Source organism: Esox lucius, chromosome 18 (assembly GCF_011004845.1).
Source record: "Esox lucius isolate fEsoLuc1 chromosome 18, fEsoLuc1.pri, whole genome shotgun sequence".
NCBI classification, from domain to species: Eukaryota; Metazoa; Chordata; class Actinopteri; order Esociformes; family Esocidae; genus Esox; species Esox lucius.
The window spans coordinates 26,363,382-26,383,558 of NC_047586.1; positions in this window are offsets into that span (position 1 = coordinate 26,363,382).

Sequence of the window (20,177 nt, forward strand, 5' to 3'; positions counted from 1 at the left end):
AGCATGTTTATTTTACTCCAGTTTAAGATCATTCTGATTTATGTTCTGATTTAGTCATGTCTGTTAGTTTTCACCAGTACTCTTCTGATACTGTGGTTAGCCTACATTAGTAGTAATTGCTATTTAGAAATGTTATAATCCTTGATGTTAATCATACTTTAGTTTTCTAATCTAGGAATTTTCCAATTTAGTTATTTTCTAATTTTGTCGTGTAGCGTACATTATAGTACTGTAATATACCTAGCTAACTAATGCAGGCAGAGCAGGTTTTCTTTTAAGGTATACCTGGCTAACTAGCTACTGAAGCTAGCAAACGGTACGACTACGTTAAACAACATCCGTTTAGTTCATTAAGCCAACATAATTTCTGGAGCACCGTCATCATTTCTGGACAAGGAATCTCAGGTAAGCGTATTTAACTTATATAGCTAAAATCACTTTGGTAGTTCCCATTGAATTACAGTAGTGTCTAGCGAGCCAACTAACGTTAGCTCAAACGTTTGCAGGCTACAGTACAGTAAGTCAACTACTAACTAGCTTGGTTGGTAACTTTTTTCAAACATAGATGAACATCAAATCACCTCACAAATACTGAAATGTAAAGATTTTTACTATGAGTTCCACAAGTAATGATTCAACAAGATATTTGACAAAATTGTAAAAGTGATCTAAATAAATGATGAACGAATTGAATCAAATGGTTGACACTGTTTTATACTGGTTTTAAACTGGTTTTCATTGTCCATGTCCAGGTGCAGCAACGGGTCCAACAGGAGAGGAAGGTGAAGATAGAATTGAAGACCACTCAGACTCATTTCTGACAACAAGGAAGAGTAAAGTGTCTGTCTTTGCTTGTGTGATTGTATTTTAATTGGATTATATTATTTGTTTGTTTCATCTAATCTTCATCTGCTTATCCGGTATCGGGTCGCGGGGCCAGCAGCTCCAGCAGGGGACCCCAAACTTCCCTTTCCCGAGTGTTTGTTTCAATTTATTGTAATTTTTTCCTTATCTTCATGATTTCACAATTCTTCACCATTTGAAAAGAAGTTAACCCAATGAAGAGCAAAGCATTCATATTTGTAAAATGGCCAGTTTGATAATATTTCAAAATTTGATCAGTTGATAGCTGTAACTAAAATTGTCAATGATTGGAGAAGGACAGAACTATACTAGCGGAACAATACTGTTTATTATGGCTGTTGCCATTGAAGACCTATAGTTTCATTGGAGTTAACTAGATGAGATTTGCTACTTTATCCTTCCTGATGGTTATGAAGTCCCACACAGTTCTGATTTTATTTGCTGTGCTGTTGACCAACTTGGGAGTGTGAGGTGGATGATAAATAAAATATTTTTTTAATTACATAAATGTTCTGGTTTGTATACTTTTTTTTGCTACATATCCTGTATATATTACAGGATATGTCATGTAATTTGCTAGGAGAAAATGTCTGTACTGATGATCTAACAGATTTGCCATTATTATATCTGGGAAGGGGTTGATAAAATGTATAATATTTATACACAATACCTCAATGTAAAATTTTGTGTAGAACCCTGCCGAAATATGTAGTGCACAGTTAAGATTTAATTTAAGATTTCAGCTGGAGCAGGTAAACACAAGGTTGGAGAAAATTGAAGATATTGACTGGACAGAAATACACTGCTGTACATATTCTAGCTGTACGTATCAATATAAAGAGGAAAACGGCAATGAATGGTCAACTGGATAGGACACCTGGGATTCGCGATTACCAACTGACAACCTTAGACAACATTGCTAGCGACAATTAATTATGTTGTAGTGACAACAAAAAAACGTACTTTTCCGGTTGTGACAACATTGCTGCTACCTAATTTCGGTCGCCACATAACGTCGTAATAACATTGTGACAACGGAAAATTGTTAGCTGGGTAGGCTACTGTAGCTTATCTAAAGGTAAGGATGGTATCTAACCCGACGACTGACAACGGTATATTGTTGACTTACACAGCTGCATTTGGTTCATTCAGTGTGAGTCTTGCACATGGAGTAGTGCCAATTTCCTCCTACAACAGGACAACGACCCAAAGCACAGCTCCAAACTCTGTAATAACTATTTAGGGAAGAAGCAGTCAGCTGGTATTCTGTCTATAATGGAGTGGCCAGCCCAGTCACCAGATGTCAACCCTATTGAGCTGTTTTGGGATCAGCTTGAAAGTATGGTATGTTGGGAGGTGCTTCAGGAAGCATGAGGTGAAATCTCTTCAGATTACCTCAACAAATTAACAACTAGAAGGCCAAAGGTCTGCAAAGCAGTTATTGCTGCAAATGGAGGATTCTTTGACTAAGTTTGAAGGACACCATTATTATGATAAAAATCTTTATTTCTAACTTTGTCAATTACTGTATGTCCTACTCATTTTGCTAGATTTCCTATTCAAACTCATTTCATGTATGTTTTAATGGAAAACATTGACATTTCTAAGCGACCCCAAACTTTTGAATGATGGCGTATGTCAAATTAACTGATTCTGGTATTCCACAGGGCCCCAGGTTCCATTTGACTGTATTATCTCATCTGTTAGTTCTCTTTTAACATGGTATGGTTTATGTTGTGCACTGCAGCTTCATTAGGATAGCTCAGGTCAGGGGTACAGACCCGCTCACACACACACACAAAAAACACACACTCCTAGAAGACCTGCGGTGTAAGGTGGAAGGGATTGGGCATATCTATTCCCCTCCCTCTCCCTCTTTCCCTATCCTCAGATAGACATTCACCTCTTTGTCTCTGGCTATATGAGCATGTAACAAGATCCATCTGAGGACCAGAAAAGAGACAAAATGTAGTGTCGTTTGTGTGTGTGTTTCAGTGGAATGTTTCAGTATGAATGTAAGAGAGACAGCTACAGTAGAGAGAGAGAGCAAGAGAGACAGGGAAGAAGAACTGTGAGGAGAGGTGGAAGAGAGAAGACAGAGATCCTTAGAGTTCATCTGTTCTATCCTGAGGCCGATAATGACCTGATAAAAGCAGAGGCTAACAGGTGTTTCTCAAAGATTATTTAGATATTCACAGTTTATATTGGTTTATTTTTTACTGGAAAGATTTTCAGCTCCTCAGATCTAACCTGTTGTTTGTGTGAAGGCCTTAGTCAGGTGGTGTAACACCATAAACCACACTAGTTGTTACTGGTATGGATTTTGGAATGGTCTGCCCCTAAAGGAGCTTACCACAAATTGGGTCAGTTCTTCGCACCAGGCAGCCATACAACCTCAGCCTTGACCGTGAATAAGTACATACTTACCACCAAGATCAGAGGTGAGGTGAGTGATCACTTTGCTGGGCCACACTAATCAGTTCACTGAGCACAGTGTTCTTTCGATCTCCAAGCTACATGAAATAAGAAGCAGGTGAAAATGTTGTCATGCAAAAGTAATACCATTACTGACATCTAGTGAGTAGAGTCTGCATTTCATTATAATATTTTTTTCTTCTGCCAAACAGATCCACTAGGTGAAAAATATGGACAATTTAATCAGTTTACTCATGTTTTATTCATAATATATTGTATTGTAAAAATAAACAGAAGATTCAATACTATGTCACATTCAAAATTCTTCAATTCACTATGGCATTCCTAAACGACATCAAAACAGTTTTACATTAGCAGCAATACAAAGATTATATTCTGGCATGCTGGTATGCAATGTGATATTGTGACACAAACAGCACTGTGTAATACTATAAATAAACATCAATGACCCATTGTGGGTGAGTTAACAGAACTACCCATTTAGTGTCTTTCAACATTGATAATGTTTGGAATTGAATTCCATGCCAGTTTTTTCCTTTTAAAATCTACAATATATGCTCCTCCTGACATGTAACATAACATAACAAACACATCTTAGATGGAGGTGTGGCCTAAAAACAAATACTTAATATTTCATGTAGAATACTTTATCCATACAGACTAGTAAAATCTACCAAGACTGTGCCAGAAGACATTCACTTTACTGTACTGATTGGGATCTATTTAAAAACGAATGTAAGGACATTGATGAGCTTACAGAGACTGTTTCTGCATACATTACATTCTGTGAGGAGTTAGTCATTCCCAGAAAACTCATTTCCATATATCCAAATAACAAACCTTGGGTCTCCAAATCTGTTAAAAACATAATTAATCAACGAAATATTAGCTACAACCAAGGTAACATGACTCAATATAGAGTATTTCAAAAACAAGCTAAAAAGGAACTTAAGCTTGCAAAACTTAACTATAAGGACAAAGTTGAGGAAATGTTGAGTACAAGCAACTCACATCCTGCATGGGAGGGTGTGAAAGCTATGATGGGGATGCAGTCTAAGAAAGGTCTGATTTCCCTCAATGGCATGTCAGACCTTGCCCTCTCAAATGAATTGAACACTTTCTATACTCGTTTTAATATTTATGACTTTACTGAGGAGTTGTCAGTCTTTCATAAGGTTGCCCCTGGGCAGAGTAATGTCCAGGTTGACAGAAATAAGGTCCTGACACTCTTCAGAGGTCTTAAGGACAGGAAAAGTCCTGGCCCTGACGGCATTGGAGGCCGTATACTGAAGAACTGTGCTGAACAGCTGGCAGACATTTTTTGTTTTATTTTCAAAATGTCCTTACATTTCCACACCGTTCCTAATCTTTGGAAAGACTCAATTATTGTTCCGGTGCCTAACAATAAGACTCCAGAGTATTTTAATGACTTTAGGCCTTTTTCTTCAGTTTTTAATTGCATTCAACCACATATTTTGGCAGGGACTGACAGGTCACAACGCGTGAGAGTGAATAGCATCTTATCCGATGTTCTCTTTTCCTCCACTGGTTCCCCCCAGGGCTGCGTCCTCTCCGCTATCTTATTTATTTTATATACAAATGCATGCCAAAGCCAGCACGCCAGGCGTCACATCATTAAGTTTGCTGATGACTCAGTAATAGTGTCACTGCTGACTCACAACGACCCCGAGTATGGCGCTACTTTAAATGATTTTACCTCGGTATTATAATAGACGACAAACTCACCTTCGAGCCTCAGGTTGACGCTGTCTGTAAAAAAGCACACCAGCGTATGTTTTTTTATCGTAAACTTTGCAATTTTAATGTCGATAAGACCTTTATGAGGATGTTTTATTGTTGTTTTATTGAAACTATTCTTTCCTTTGCCTTTGTGAGTTGGTTTGGGTCCCTCACTCTTAAAAACAAAAACAGGCTGCAATACATTACTAAAGTGTGTGGAAAAATTTCCCTGAACTCTCTGACTGACTTAAAATCTCTATACGAGACAAGGACCCTGAAGAAGGCCCAGTCAGTCCTGGCTGATATAAGCCACCCTCTGAACAGCTGCTTCATGTTGTTGCCGTTTGGCCGCAGATTCTGTCTGCCTAAATGCAGGACAAACAGACACAAAAACTCTTTTGTTCCTGCTGCTATAGGTTTTGTTAATAATTCAATGTGAGATGTGGACCTTTGTGTAGTATGTATTTACTTGTTTTCTCCTTCGATAGTGTCTGTTGTATGTATGGCTTATGTGTCGTTTATGTTGCACTTTATTTTGCTGCAAAACGAATTGCCCCTCGGGGATAATAAAGACTCCTTGAACCTTGAACCTTTTTCAGCACAGTACATAAATAGAAGACTAATGAATCACAGACTAACAAGTTGGCTGACCACCATACTGACAGACTGAAAGACGAGAATCATTAAAATGTATAATCTTCACAATCTAAATGTCAACATACAGTGTAGTACAGAATATGCTTCAACTGAAATGTTTGTCACGCTGTTCAGAGTCTAGGTCTCTATATCAAGGTCACCATCAGAGGCTCCATTTCAGGGTCACTGGCCCCTTAGATTCTGGAAGCTGGAGCAAAAACTCTCTTAACTGAATCACTGTAAATTCACCTAACTCCTATCAAAAGTATGCTAATATTGTTGTGGAGAAACAAGTGTGAATCCAAGACCTTGTTACATCTCTAAACCAATCTAGTAAAATTCCACAATTATTCCGTAACCTACAGCAGTTTGTTTACAAACATTGGAATTACAGAAACATTTCATTGTGTCGGTGATGCAGCACATTCATATGCTGTCGTGTTAAAGTTGTCCTTTGTTCGAATGGAAATATTTGTGTTTCACGTTAGCTATGTTAAGAGACCCTTTGGTCATTAATCTAATCACTTCATGCATTTTGTTAATCTGACAAAGCATGTCAGACAACTGGGAGGGATCTGGGAAAATTCACATACAGAGGCTGTGGTCCATTGACATGAATCTAGGGTGGCTGTCCTGGATGCCTGAAATCAAATTGTGGGGCTGTGTATGTTTCCAGCAAGCTCCCACCCAGTCCAGCTTTGAAACCAGGTTGGGGTCTCTCTCCATGTCACTAAAACTACAAATCTCTTTTAGCTTTAAATGTGCAGCTATTTTACGTACACACATAAAACAAAGTGCAAAATAACAGTGTTCAAATAACTCAGGGGGAAAATCATATTTTGTGCCTATATAGAGTCTGCTGTACACCAAACCCTTCAATTTATGTCGCCTGTGCCTCATATTCATGCATTCAAATTCGATTTTTTTCTGTCTTGTCTACACACCATACTCCACCCATTTGATATTATGAAATTAAATAGTAAAACTACAAAACCAAAACATACTTTGATCATTTTCTACCCCCCTCTGTTAATTCAGTGTGTAAGCACCTTTGGTTCTGTTGTCATTCAGATACATTTATTTTATAATGATTATTTTTATCACTTTATAATTTTTATCACTATCACTTTATTTTTATATACAGTAGCTTTTGAAAGTATTCAGTGTCCTTCAGGCAGCATATAATCTACCTTATACTCATAAGTGGCTTCCGTCTTGTGACTCTACCACAAAGTCCTAATTTAGGGAATGCTGTAGGTTGTCATTCTGGTAGGTTTGCACATCTTAGCAGAGAAACTGTTAAGGTTTCTCTCCATTTGGTTCTTGGACAACTATTTGACAAGGCCTGTCTTGCCTGTTCACTTAATTTGGTCAGACAGCCTTCTATAAGAATAGTCTTGGTGGGTCCAAACTCCTTCATTTCAGAAAATAGATTTATCTGAGCACAATTTTGAGTGTCATGGTAAAGGATCTGAATACGTAAGTACATGAGATATTTAAGTTTTTAATTTCAATTAATTTGCACAAATTGCAAAAAAGAATACTTTCTGAACTCACTGTACTTAGTGTATGGCAAGGGTATGTGGACACCCCTACTAGTTATTGAGAACAGGTGTTTCAGCCACACCCATTACTCACAGGTGCTTAAAATCCAGCACATAACCATGAAATCTCCACAAACATTGGCAGTACAATAGATCGTACTGAAGAGCTCAGTGACTTTAAATGTGTCAATTTCATAGGATGCCACCTTTGCCACAAGTCAGTTTGTGAAATTTCTGGCCTAGTAGATCTGCCCTGTTCAACTGTTGTGCTTAAGTAGCACATACAAATTGCCTATCATCTGTTGCATCACTCACCACAGAGTTCCAAACCTCCTCTAGAAGCAACATCAGCACAAGAACTGAGCGTTGGGAGGTTCCCAAAATGGGTATCCATGGCTGAGCAGCTGTAGGCAAGCTTCACATCAACATCCGCAATGCCAAGCATCGGCTGAAGAGGTATAAAGCACACCCCCACAAGACTCATTGGAGCAGTGGAAACATGTTCTGTAGAGTGATGAATCATGCTTAACTATTTGGCAGTCGGATGGACAAATGGCATATGTGGCATATGACAGGAGAACATCACCTACCCTACTAATGGTCTGGGGCTGTGTTTCAGGGTTTGGGAACAGGTGGCACTACTTCACCAACATAACCAGTTAGAGTTTGGATAGGGACCGCTAGGAGTCATCAGGCCAAGTATTCCTGAGGCGTAGCCCTAAGTCTCCCAAGATTAAACAGGACATCAGAGAAATTAGAAGGAGCATACTGTAGATCCCAACAGCATACCAGATTCTGTCCCCCAGCACATAGACTAATGCAATATACAACGCCATCCCCAAAACAGTTGGGACACTGTAAAATACAAATAAAAACAGAATGCAATGATGTGCAAATCATTTCTCCCTATATATAACTGAAAATAGTACAAAGACAACATGTCAAATGTTGAAACTGAGAAATTTTATTGTTTTGGGAAAATACATTTGAATATGATGCCAGCAACTAATTTCCAAAATGTTGGGACAGGGATGTTTACCACTGTGTTGCATCACCTCTTTTAACAATGCTCTGTAAGCGTTTGGGAACTGAGAAGACCAATTGCTATACTTTTGAAAGTGAGATGTTTCCCATTCTTGCTTGATGTAGGATTATAGCTACTCAACAGTTAGGGGTCTCCTTTGTCATATTTTTTGTTTCATAATGTGCCAAATATTTTCAGTGAGTGACAGGTCTGGACTGCTGGCAGGCCAGTTTAGCACCCGGACTCTTTTACTAAGGAGCCATGCTGTTGTAATACGTGCAGAATGTGGTTTGGATTTGTTTTGCTGAAATAAGCATGCCGTCCCTGCAAAATCTGTATATTGTTCAGCATTAATGGTACCTTCACAAATGTGCAAGTCACCCATGCCATGTGCACTAATGCACACCATACCATCCCAGATGCTGCTGTTTTTAACATTTTGATTCGTCAGATCATAGATTGCCTCCGTCCATCTTAAATGAGCTTGGTCCCAGAGAAGGTGGTGGTGTTTCTGGATCTTGTTGATGTATGGGTTCTTCTTTGCATGGTAGAGTTTTTATTTTTATATGTTGATGCAGTGACGTACTATGTTCACAGACAATGGTTTTCGGAAGTGTTCCTGAGCACATGCAGTGATTTCCACTGTAGAATCATGTCTGTTTTTAATTCTGTGCCACCTGAGAGCCTTAAGATAACGGCCATTCAATATTGGTTTTATGCCTAGTCCCTTGCATACAGAGATTTTCACCGTATCTGAATCTTTTATTATTATGACCCGTGGACGATGAGATCCACAAACTATTAGCAATTTTACATTCCATCCATCCATCTTCTTCCGCTTATCCGGGGCCAGGTCACGGGGGCAGCAGTCTAAGCAGAGATGCCCAGACTTCCCTCTCCCTAGACACTTCTTCCAGCTCTTCCGGGGGGACACCGAGGCGTTCCCAGGCCAGCTGGGAGACATAGTCCCTCCAGCGTGTCCTAGGTCTTCCCAGGGTTCTCCTCCCGGTGGGACGGCCCGGAACACCTTCCCGGGAAGGCGTTCAGGAGGCATCCGGAACAGATGCACAAGCCACCTTGGGCAATTTTACATTGAGAAACTTTATTTTTAAATTGTTGCACAGTCTTTCAGAGTGGTGAACCACTCCCCATCTTTACTTCTGAAAGACTCATCCTCCCTGGGATGTTCTTTTTATACCCAATCTTGTTACTGACCTGTTGCCAATTAACCTAATTTGTTGTGTGATGTTCCACTAGGTTTTTTTAGCATTACACAACCTTTCCAATCTTTTGTTGCCCCTGTCCCAGCTTTTTTAAACATTTTGCTGGCATAAAATAAAAACTGGGCATATATTTTTTAAGAAACAATAACTTCTCTCAGTTTCAACATTTTGTATGTTGTCTTTGTACTATTTTCTACTGAATATATGGTTTAAATAATTTGCACATCATTGTATTCTGTTTTTCTTAACATTTTCCACAGATACAGCAGAAAGAGAAATCTGATGGGGCACCAAGTATAGCCCATAGAGTTTTCTCCTATCACACGAGCCCCAGAGGCTATGAAGTCTGACCTAAAGATCATATCAGTGACTTGTCCCACTTATGGGACATGGAGAAAAGCCTGACATAACGTGATGCACCCTCAGTTAAAAAGCCTGGAAAAACATGCATAAGCCAGTGACTAAGCCTTGTATTAGCATTGAAGAGGGGTATGCCAGTGAAGACACGGGAGGCTAACAAGGCATGGACAGCAAAGGAGTTTCGTCAATCCAGTGCATTGCCATTTTAATTTAGCAGCTTCCATTCACATTGACAATGAATGGAAACTGCGCAACATGTGCCTTGAGACTGCATATTTTCCAGTCAATCACACGTCAGAGATAATTGCACAGGGCCTGAGAGATATGCTTTCTGCGTGGGAACTCATGGAAGAGAACCTCTTGGCCATTATGACAGACTATGGCGCTAAAGTTGTCAAAGCTGCACAACTCAATGGATGGACAGGACAGCAGTGTTTTGTACACAAGCTGCACATTGCAGTTAGTAAGCTTAAGAGACACAATGCTATAATATTCAGTAATCTTATTAGGGATATCTGGGTGGTGACTGGCTGCAATATTCTTTCAATAGATAAGTAATTTTCTACTTTTCACATGACAATATTTTAAATGAATTTAGTTTGCAAGAGATGCTGGTTATTTTCCTCTTTTGACATGGCAATATTGAAATAAGTTATTTATTTTTAGGAAACTTGCTTTTTACATTAAAATTTTAATGTGACTTTTTTCCTAAGACGTTTTCATTTCAAGCAATTCTGCTTTAATTTCAATTATTCAAAATATTCAATAAACAAGAATAGTTCATCTGTGTGTGTTTCCTTCAATTATTTTAAAATCACAAAGATAAGATAAGCACTCCTTCATTAGAAAAGAATATCCCACCTTTAATAGTTGAGCATATTTACAGTACAAACCTTGTCAGTGAACTATGAGAGCAAAAAAACTAAGCAAAAAAATAAAACGTTATAATAATCATTAATAATCATTAATCATAATAAATGTAAATTAATCAGGATTTAGATTTTAGGTCAAGTCTTCAAGCTCTAGTCTGGACCACACCAATCTCCATAATTTCCACCCCATCTCCAACCTCCCTTTCCTTGCGAAAACAAAAGGACTAATGCCTCCCAACTGCAATGACACCTCATCAAGAACAGTTTATTCGAGCCTCTTCAGTCTGAGTTCCGATCACTCCACAGAACTGAAACTGCCCTCCTTAAGATTGTCAATGACCTCCTCTAATCTGCTGATGCTGGTGCCCTCAACATCCTTATCCTCCTCGACCTGAGTACTGTGTTTGACACAGTCATGAGATCCTCCTCACCAGGCTGGAGGCTCTGGGTGTTGAGGGAACCGCACTCCTGGCTACACTCATACCTCACCAACCGTAACCACTACAACTCTCTCCATGGCCATAATTCGGATTCAGCTGCAGTCACACAGGGTGTCCCCCAGGGCTCTGTTCTTGGCCCCTTGCTCTTTATCATCTACATCCTTCCCCTTGGTCAGATCAACCGTCACTTCAAACTTGATACTTCAAACACCGCTGCTATACTGACGACACTCAAATTTACCTTAGCACAAAATCTCTCACCAACCCACCTTTGGTCCACATTGAATCCTGCCTGTCAACAATAAAGTAATGGATGTAGCATTTAAATAAAAAATAAATGAATTACTGATCTCAAAAATATAAATTGTTGATCTCAATAATTCATTGAATATACAAAAAAATTGCTTGCCATACATTAGAGTATCAGGGGAAAACATTTTTTATATAAAAAATGTATTTAACAATCTCAAAAATTATTATTATTTATCAACAAAAATGAATTATTGCTATCAATTATTTTCTGAGATAAAAATATCAAATTTCAAATATCAAAAATAGGAATTGTTGATATCAGTAATAGTTTTAGATATTCATAATTTGCATATTTGATATTGGTAACTAAATTTTTAATATCAACAATTCACAGTAGAAGAGCCATTGACACCTACTAGAAGCGCTGTCGGGTCATTATGAACCAAGCATGTTTTCAATGGGAGAGTTTTGCTGCCACAATGATCGGCAGATGCCGCATATCCAATACCGGAAAAAGGACATTTGACCATGAGGCACTTCAGTGCTTCTTAATTTCAATATGTTTAAACCTAGTTTAGAATTGTTTTGCAATGCACATTAATGTAGCCTAATTTCGGCAACATTAGGCCTATTGTTAGACAAACCCATTTCAATCGCTTATTTGTCATCAACTCTGATCATCAAAAGAAAAACACCCAAGCATGTGTAAAATATTTTGGAACATTCTATAATTTCCAAACATATTGACTGATTAGATAATGCCCATTATAATGTATGGATAAATATACAATTGTGCTAAAAATTTGCATACCCTTGGAGAATTGGTAATATATGTAGCATTTGTAAAGGAAACATGAGTGAGCAGGCAAAGCACATGTCTTTTATTTCTTATGGGATTCACATTAAATTGTAGGTCATAACTGAATGGCACAATCATAAAACCAAACATGGCAACAATAAAAAAAAAAAAATGAAATGACCCCTGTTCAAAAGTCTGCATACCCTTAGTTTTGTGTATTGCCCACTATAGCATAAATTACAGTGTGCAGCCATTTGTAATAGTTGTCTATGAGGCCCCGAATTCTTGCAGGTGGTATTGCTGCCCATTCGTCTTGGCAAAATGCCTCCAGGTCATGCAAAGTCTTTGGTCGTCTTGTATGAACCGCACGATTTAGATCTCCCCAGAGTGGCTCGATGATATTAAGGTCAGGAGACTGTGATGGCCACTCCAGAACCTTCAAATTTTTCTGCTGTAACCACTTTAGGGTCAGCTTAGCCTTGTGCTTAGGGTCGTTGTTGTGCTGGAGTGGCCATCGGGTCATTGTCGTGCTGGAGTCCAAGAGCGTCCCATGCGCAGCTTTCGTGCAGAAGAATGCAAATAGTCTGCTAGTATTTACTGTTAACATGTTGCATTCATCTTCCCATACATTTTTACAAGATTCCCTATGCCTTTAGAGCTCACACACCCCCAAAACATCAGTGAGCCACCACCATGATTCACAGTGGGGATAGTATTCTGTTCACTATAGGCTTTTTTGACCCTTCTCCAAGCATAAGGCTTATGGTTGTGACCATAAAGCTTTATTTTGAGCTCGTCACTCCAAATAACAGTGTGTCAGAAGCTGTGAGGCATGTCAAGGTGTTGTCGGGCATATTGTAACCAGGCTTTTTTGTGGCACTGGCGCAGTAAAGACTTCTTTCTGGCAACTCGACCATGCAGCTAATTTTTGTTCAAGTATCGTCGTATTGTTCTCCTTGAAACAACCACACCGTCTTTTTCCAGAGCAGCCTATATTTCTACTGAGGTTACCTATGGGGTTTTTTTTGTATCCCAAACAATACTTCTGGCAGTTTTGGCTGAAATCTTTCTTGGTCTACCTGACCTTGGCTTTGGATCAAGAGATCCCCAAATATTCCATCTTTATAAAGTTCCATTACCTTGTTATGCAGGTCTTTTGACAGTTCTTTTCTGCTCCCCATGGCTCAGTATCTAGTCTGATCAGTGCATCCATGTGTGAGCTAAAAAACTCATTGTCTATACACAAATGTATACACTAATTGCAATTTAAAAAGCTACAGGTGTGGGAAATTAAACGTTTATTGTGATTTTCACCTATGTGTGTCACCTTGATTGTCTGTAACCAGGCCAAACTTTCAAGTGCATGTTAACATTTGATCAGGGCCATTTATGTGATTTCTGTTATCATTAGAATTTAAAAATGAGCCAAACAACTATGTGATAATAAATGGTTTCAGATTATCACTATCCTTAAATAAAAGTTTTTTTTGCATGATCAATCATATTTTCAAAATCAGTGCCAAAATTTCACAATTTCTGCCAAGGTATGCAAACTTATGAGCATAACTGTATGCTGTCCCATTGCATATTACATTGAAACATGTTTTGCTTAGTCACAGGACCAAACACTCAGTAGGCTAATGTCTTATTGTAAGAGCGAGTGTGTCACACAATAAAATGTCCCACCAGACATTTTGGCTGTTGTCATAAATCTGCGGACAACTACACGTGATACCGGCTTAAAGCCGACATTTGCCAGCTAACGTAAACACTGGCCTGGACTGCTTGCGTTGGCACCCCGACTATTGGGGCTTGCTATTAGGCTTACTGCGATATTAGAACATATTTTAAGGTTAGCCATACAATTTTTTTAACTTTCAAATCATTTTTTAGGCCTAACGGTATTGTTGATAAATACACCATGGTGTGGACATGTTATTTAATCTTTTAGGCCATCTATATGCATTTGAAAGGCTATTATTAGCTTCACCATTTTTTATGGTGGTTTGGTCCCTAACCTGACTGTACAAACGTGCGCATGCATTCACACAATTCTTTTCCAGTAAATGATCTGAGCCTATAACCTTCCGCAGAGCATGTCAAACACGCTTATGCACGCTTGGGATATCCTATGGAGACTGACATAATTCGTGTGGTAGACTATTTATTGAGATATTTCTAACATTGGACAAAAATCCCTTATTTAGATTGGAAACATATGATTTTGGAATATTGTGCAAGAAGATTGCTGTCTATAAAAATAATTGCGATCTGGCTCAAATAATTGTGATCAGGCAGTTATGTAATATGAGACAGCCCTAGATATAGCTAAGCTATTCTCACCCTGCAAAGACTGTGAAGAGTTCATTCTGCTGACTAATTGAAATAAAAAACTAAGTAATGTGTAAACACTGCATTAGACTATGTTCATCAATATAGCCTACGCCTTTCAGTAAGGCCTGTTACTAAAAAAGGAACTGTAATGCTGTTTACCTAAGTCTCCGATATGAAAAACTGTGCTGTCTGGATTTTTCAATGGTTTTATCAATCGATTTGGATCTATTCCCCACATTTTGTCTCAGCTTGGACTTTAGGCTACCGGTAGGAAAACGTAGGCTACTGAAATTGACTATTGACAATTTTATTTATCAACTAAATGGGAGGAGCTGTTAGTAAAATTGTATTCACAGTACAATTTCTTTAGCGTTTAGTACTATGAAGTAGCGAGTGCGTGGTTGAAGTTCACTGTGTAGATGGCTACACAGTAAGAGTGGTTGCACTGTTTGGTTGGTGGCGTATTTCCTTGCAATGTTCCAAAGGGTGCTATATTTGCCATGATAACTGAAATCTTCGATACATTTGTGAAAAACAGGGTTGCTTCTTACAACCCCATTGTGAATATAACTGTTGATGAACAGCTATTCCCTACCAAAGCATGCTTTGCATAGAAACCTGTTTTGCTTAGTCACACGACCAAACACTCAGTAATGTCTTACCACCGGACATTTTGGCCGTTGATATTTTCATCTGCATGACAACTACACGTGATACTGCCTGCATTTGCCGGCTAAGGTAAACCCTGACATGCGCACACACACACACACACACACACACACATTCAGACTAATCAATATTACCAAAACGTTGTGCCACCTGGTGACAAATAAGCCATTTTAATGCGCCACCTTGTGACAGAAAAGGAGAATTACAGCTTTTAAAAAAGAAAATGGCAGATAGCGCATCTGGCAGACATTCAGACAAAATGGCTTTGAATTCGCTTTTCCAATCGTTATTTTTAAATAAAAAAAGACTGTGGGATAAAGCATGCATATCTAGGAGCATTCCTAAATGGAGCTTCCTGTAAGTTTATCAAGTGCCGCAAAAACATTTTTAGGTAACTCTGGGTCAAATTCTAGTGTTAATAACATATAGCGTTAAAATTGTAATAGAAGTGTGCACTACTCTCCCGGTTGAGTCCTATAGGAATCTCTATGCCATGTGGAGAGTTGGGACTAATGGTTTGCACCGGGGATATTTGAGAGGCTCTGTTTGGGACTTGAGGACTATAGAGCCAAGAGCGCGCCGGGAAAGATGGGGAAGCTTTGTGGAATGTTGGCTTATTTCCACACACAAGAGTCGGGATACTGTAAGTTAGTTCGGTTTGTTGTGTTCTTTTCTGCTCGATGTGTTTTAAGCAATAAACGGTAGATGGGTTGGTAGGAGTCTGTACAAGTGTTTGTAATTTAAATCACATTGATGTATAATCTCAGAAGAAACCCATTTGCACATGTGGGCTGCCTGACGTAAGAAGTAAGATAGCCCTGGCTTATATATCTTTATCTTATTTGTTAGTTAGGGCAGAGAGAGATGTACCAAGCTTCTCAAAGGGGTTGCGATTTAACGAAACCGGGACGTAAGTGGTAGTCGGATGGAACATGTAAGGCGTGAATATTGAAGCAGCTTAGACGAGGAGCAAGTATAAATATACAGTTGTTTTGTTTTTATCATTGATTGTTTTGAGTATTGTTGCAAATCAACAAGTACAAGAGTGGTGCCGGTTCATTACGGCTGTACTGTGAATGGGCCAGAAATGGCAGAAGGAGGTAGCTGTGCGGAAGGGGAAAGAAATGGATGAAGATGGTGGAAGTGAAGATGGATTAGGTAAGGGAAGGGGTGGAAATGGAATGCAGGCAGGGAGTAGAAGTGAACAGGTTAGCACACTAGAAATAAGTAGTGGTTCGGATTTGAGTGGTGAGGAGGATGATATAGTTACGCCAGAGGAACAAGATGAGGAAGAGAATAAAGTTGTTTTAAAGTGTCGGGAGGAAGGTGGAGTGGGAGCTCTTGACATTAGCGTAACATTTTGGTGATATTACTGCGAGAGTGCTGATGGAAGTTTATTGATTACTTGCAAGGATGTGAGACAGAGAGATAGAGCGCTCAAGGTGCAAAAGTTTGGACAGTTTCAGGTGGTGAGTGGTTTATCAGATCAAAGTGGAAAACAATGGTGTACGGTAGTGATTACAGGAATTCTTGTGTATGTAGGGATGGAAGAAGTGAAGACTAATATAAGGGGTGCAGAGATGAGTGCAGAAACTTAAAATGTCAAAAGATGGGGTTTAGGAGGATGGTAAGTCAGATTTGTTGCATTTTGAGGGAGGGGCCCTCCCAGGCAGAGTAACAATTGGGTATATAATGCCTTATGTGCCTAAACCACTGGCTCAACTCTACTCGCCTCGCCTCGAATCTACCAAGGGAGCTTTTCCACCGCTATGTAACGGCTTGACTCGGCCCTACGCGCCTCGCCTTGGGTCGTTTCCCATTGCAGATAGTACCCTGTACCCGCCCATAGTGACATCACAGGAAAACTGCCGTGACGCCACCTCCAACACGACACACGGGAACAGCAATGGAGGATATCGTACAACTACACCTGATACCGCGAAAAGCCAGCATTTGCCAATTAATGTAAACCTTGACAGAAAAATCTATTGAATGAAGACAAGCGTTGAAAATAAAGTGGCAAATCAAAAGTAAACTAAATCTGGATAACATGGTCACAGACCCTTTTTGAAAAATAGTGAAAAGGTATAAAAATAGAATTATCACCCTGCAGTATAAAAGATGCCGGTTTATGCAAGATATGTCCCATGTTGTAGTTAGTGACGAGTCCAATCAGAAGTATTTTCGCATCACCTTTTGGTATTACCTTAGCTCGTTTGGAACCTTGACGGAGCAGGTACTAAAAATGTATCTGGTACCAAGTACTATCCTATCCTAACTTTTGCCCAATGGAAAAGCAGAAAAGGCAGGGCGAGTAGAGCTTAGTCGAGCTGGTACATAGCAGTGGAAATGCCAGCTGTCCCATACGGAAAATAAATGTATTTTAAATATATTTTTGCAATGCAAAATTTAGGTAGAATGTATGCTGAATATATGTTGAATACATTTAACTTAATTCAAAATAAATTTCAGGTATCAAAATTTATTTCACCTTTTATTCTGAAATGTATTTAAAAATGTATAAATACATTTAACTATATTTAAAATACATTTCAGCTATTATTCCGAAATGTATTTGAAAATGTTTAAATATATTTCAGTTTTGTCAAAATGTATTTCACCGTCAACAATGCTCTCATTACAGTTGTAATGTATTATAGAAAATACATTACAAAATGTATATTGAAGCCAATATTAAAATGCATTTTCCAGGTCCTGTGAAAGTAAAATGATGAAATGTAATTACCGACGTATTGATTATATCACATTTAGGTGTTGAAACACATTTCCTAAAATACATTTAATCTTAATCACAAATATAGTCTAATGTACTAAGGTAAACTTGGTAATATTACTACTTGCCTCTCTTATCAATCAAATCCTGTTTGGTGTCGTGGTTAGCACTCCTGACTGTGGAACATGAAGTTGCAGGTTTGAAACACCACCTAGCAGATTGTCCCATATATTTAGACATGCATTTTTATAAATATATTTAAGCTGCCGATTTCAAAAATTTTGACATATATTTACCAAATGTATTCAGGAATATATTTTCCAAATGTGTTCGGAAATATATTTTCCAAATGTATTCAAAAATATATTTAAAATAAATTTATTTTCCGCATGGGGTGTGTTTATTTGATATTTTGTTATCATGTTAAAGATGTTAATGAACTAATCACTGCTGAACTTTATTTGTGAAATATTCCTTTTTAATTAGCTTTGAAAATATTTATGAGATTTAATATTCTCAATCAGGTTGCAAAAGTAGGCTGATAGAGCAGAAAAAATTTGCTTTTTGATATTGGATAGTATTGTCCTTTCAAGCTAGTCTAAATACTTCCATGAATTGAGAATGCCATTTTCTGTAAGTTTAAAAAAAGCTAGCTTGTTATTCTTTTATTTAAGCAGTACAACCGCATGTACTGTAGGATATTGTGCTGCTGGTTTAATTTTACATCCTTGGTGTGACGGTGAGGTGACGCTCCGTCATTTCCCGCTTTTCCCAGTTTCCAGTTATTCAGGAACTCACCCCGGACTGATTCATTGTCGTGTCTCCAATCATCATGCACACCAGTTCCCAATGAAGTCATCAGTATGTGTTTAAATGTTTTTCCTTCGGACAAAATGGCTTGTCGGTTATTGTTCCCTGGCTCGGTATGTACACAGCAGTGATGAGTGTTTTGTTTAAGCCTTTTGTTTCAAGTACTCAGTGTTTATTTTTATAAAAATATCACATCAAATGGCGCTCTGCCTGCGACAGGTTCCTCCTCTACACCACTACATAACCCTGAAACTTGGATAGATTTTTATCAAGTTTATTTTCTCTGACGTCCTTGGGTAAGTGGAAGGAATCCAGGAATATTTAGGTTGTCTGAGAATTCATAGCACAGCTATAAAAAGTAGATTCACTACCGTTCAGAAGTTTGGGGTCTCTTGTTCTTGTCATCGTAGATATTCCATAAAAAATCTGCCATTTCCTGCTACAGTAGTCATTTACAACATTTACAGTGTCTACACTATTTCTGATCAATTTGATAGTTTAATGGACCAAAACAACATGTTACAGCTTTCGAAAACAAGGATATTTCTAAGTGACCCTAAGCTTTTGAACGGTAGTGTATGTCCCAAGGCATGTTGGACAAAACCCATCGAGTAAATTATTTTCTAAAATAGAATACTGAAACTCAGTGAGGAAAACGATTACTGTAAACTCTAGCTATGAAAAGTGACTGAGTTCACTGTATAGATTCATGACTAGTAGTGTTGGGGAACGTTACTTTTCAAAGTAATTACCTACAGTTGCTAGTTACATAACTAGTTATGTTACTTGCTGTAGAAAGTAAGGTATTAAGTTACTTAGTTACTTTAAGAAAAGTCCTTTGATTCTATATTCCTGTGTTGGTCACTTATGTCCAAAAGGCATAGATTTAACGGGATTACGTAGTCAGGTATTGTGTTCTCAGTGTCACTCAACCGCATATAACATTTGCCTATCATTATACAGCAAGAGTGACCAATCCTATTATCTCTAGTAATCTTATACCATAATGCCAAATAATATTTGACAAAAGAAAATGTTTCTCTGCTTACATAAACGCCTACTATTAAACCACTATTAACACCTTCCAGAAATACAATGTGGGCTCCATAACGTTTATTAACGGAATAAAAGCATATTCTTGTAAATCCCAAACAAGCCCCTCTGCCCAATTACTTTCATTTAAGTGCCCTCCTTAATAATTTGTTGTTAATATAGCTCTGAAGTGGCAGCTGTGTTCATTTGGATTAAACAATCGTTTGCCTGGAAATAATGAAGGCTGTTTTGCGATCAACTTTGGATGTCCAACAGAGGATTATTTCTGATACAACTTTGGTTGTCCAATAGGCAAGTTCCCAACAGGTACGTTGATTCTAGCAAAACATAACAGAAACCGCTGTGATTGGTTATAATGTGAGGGTAATAACGATGGAGTCAAAACTG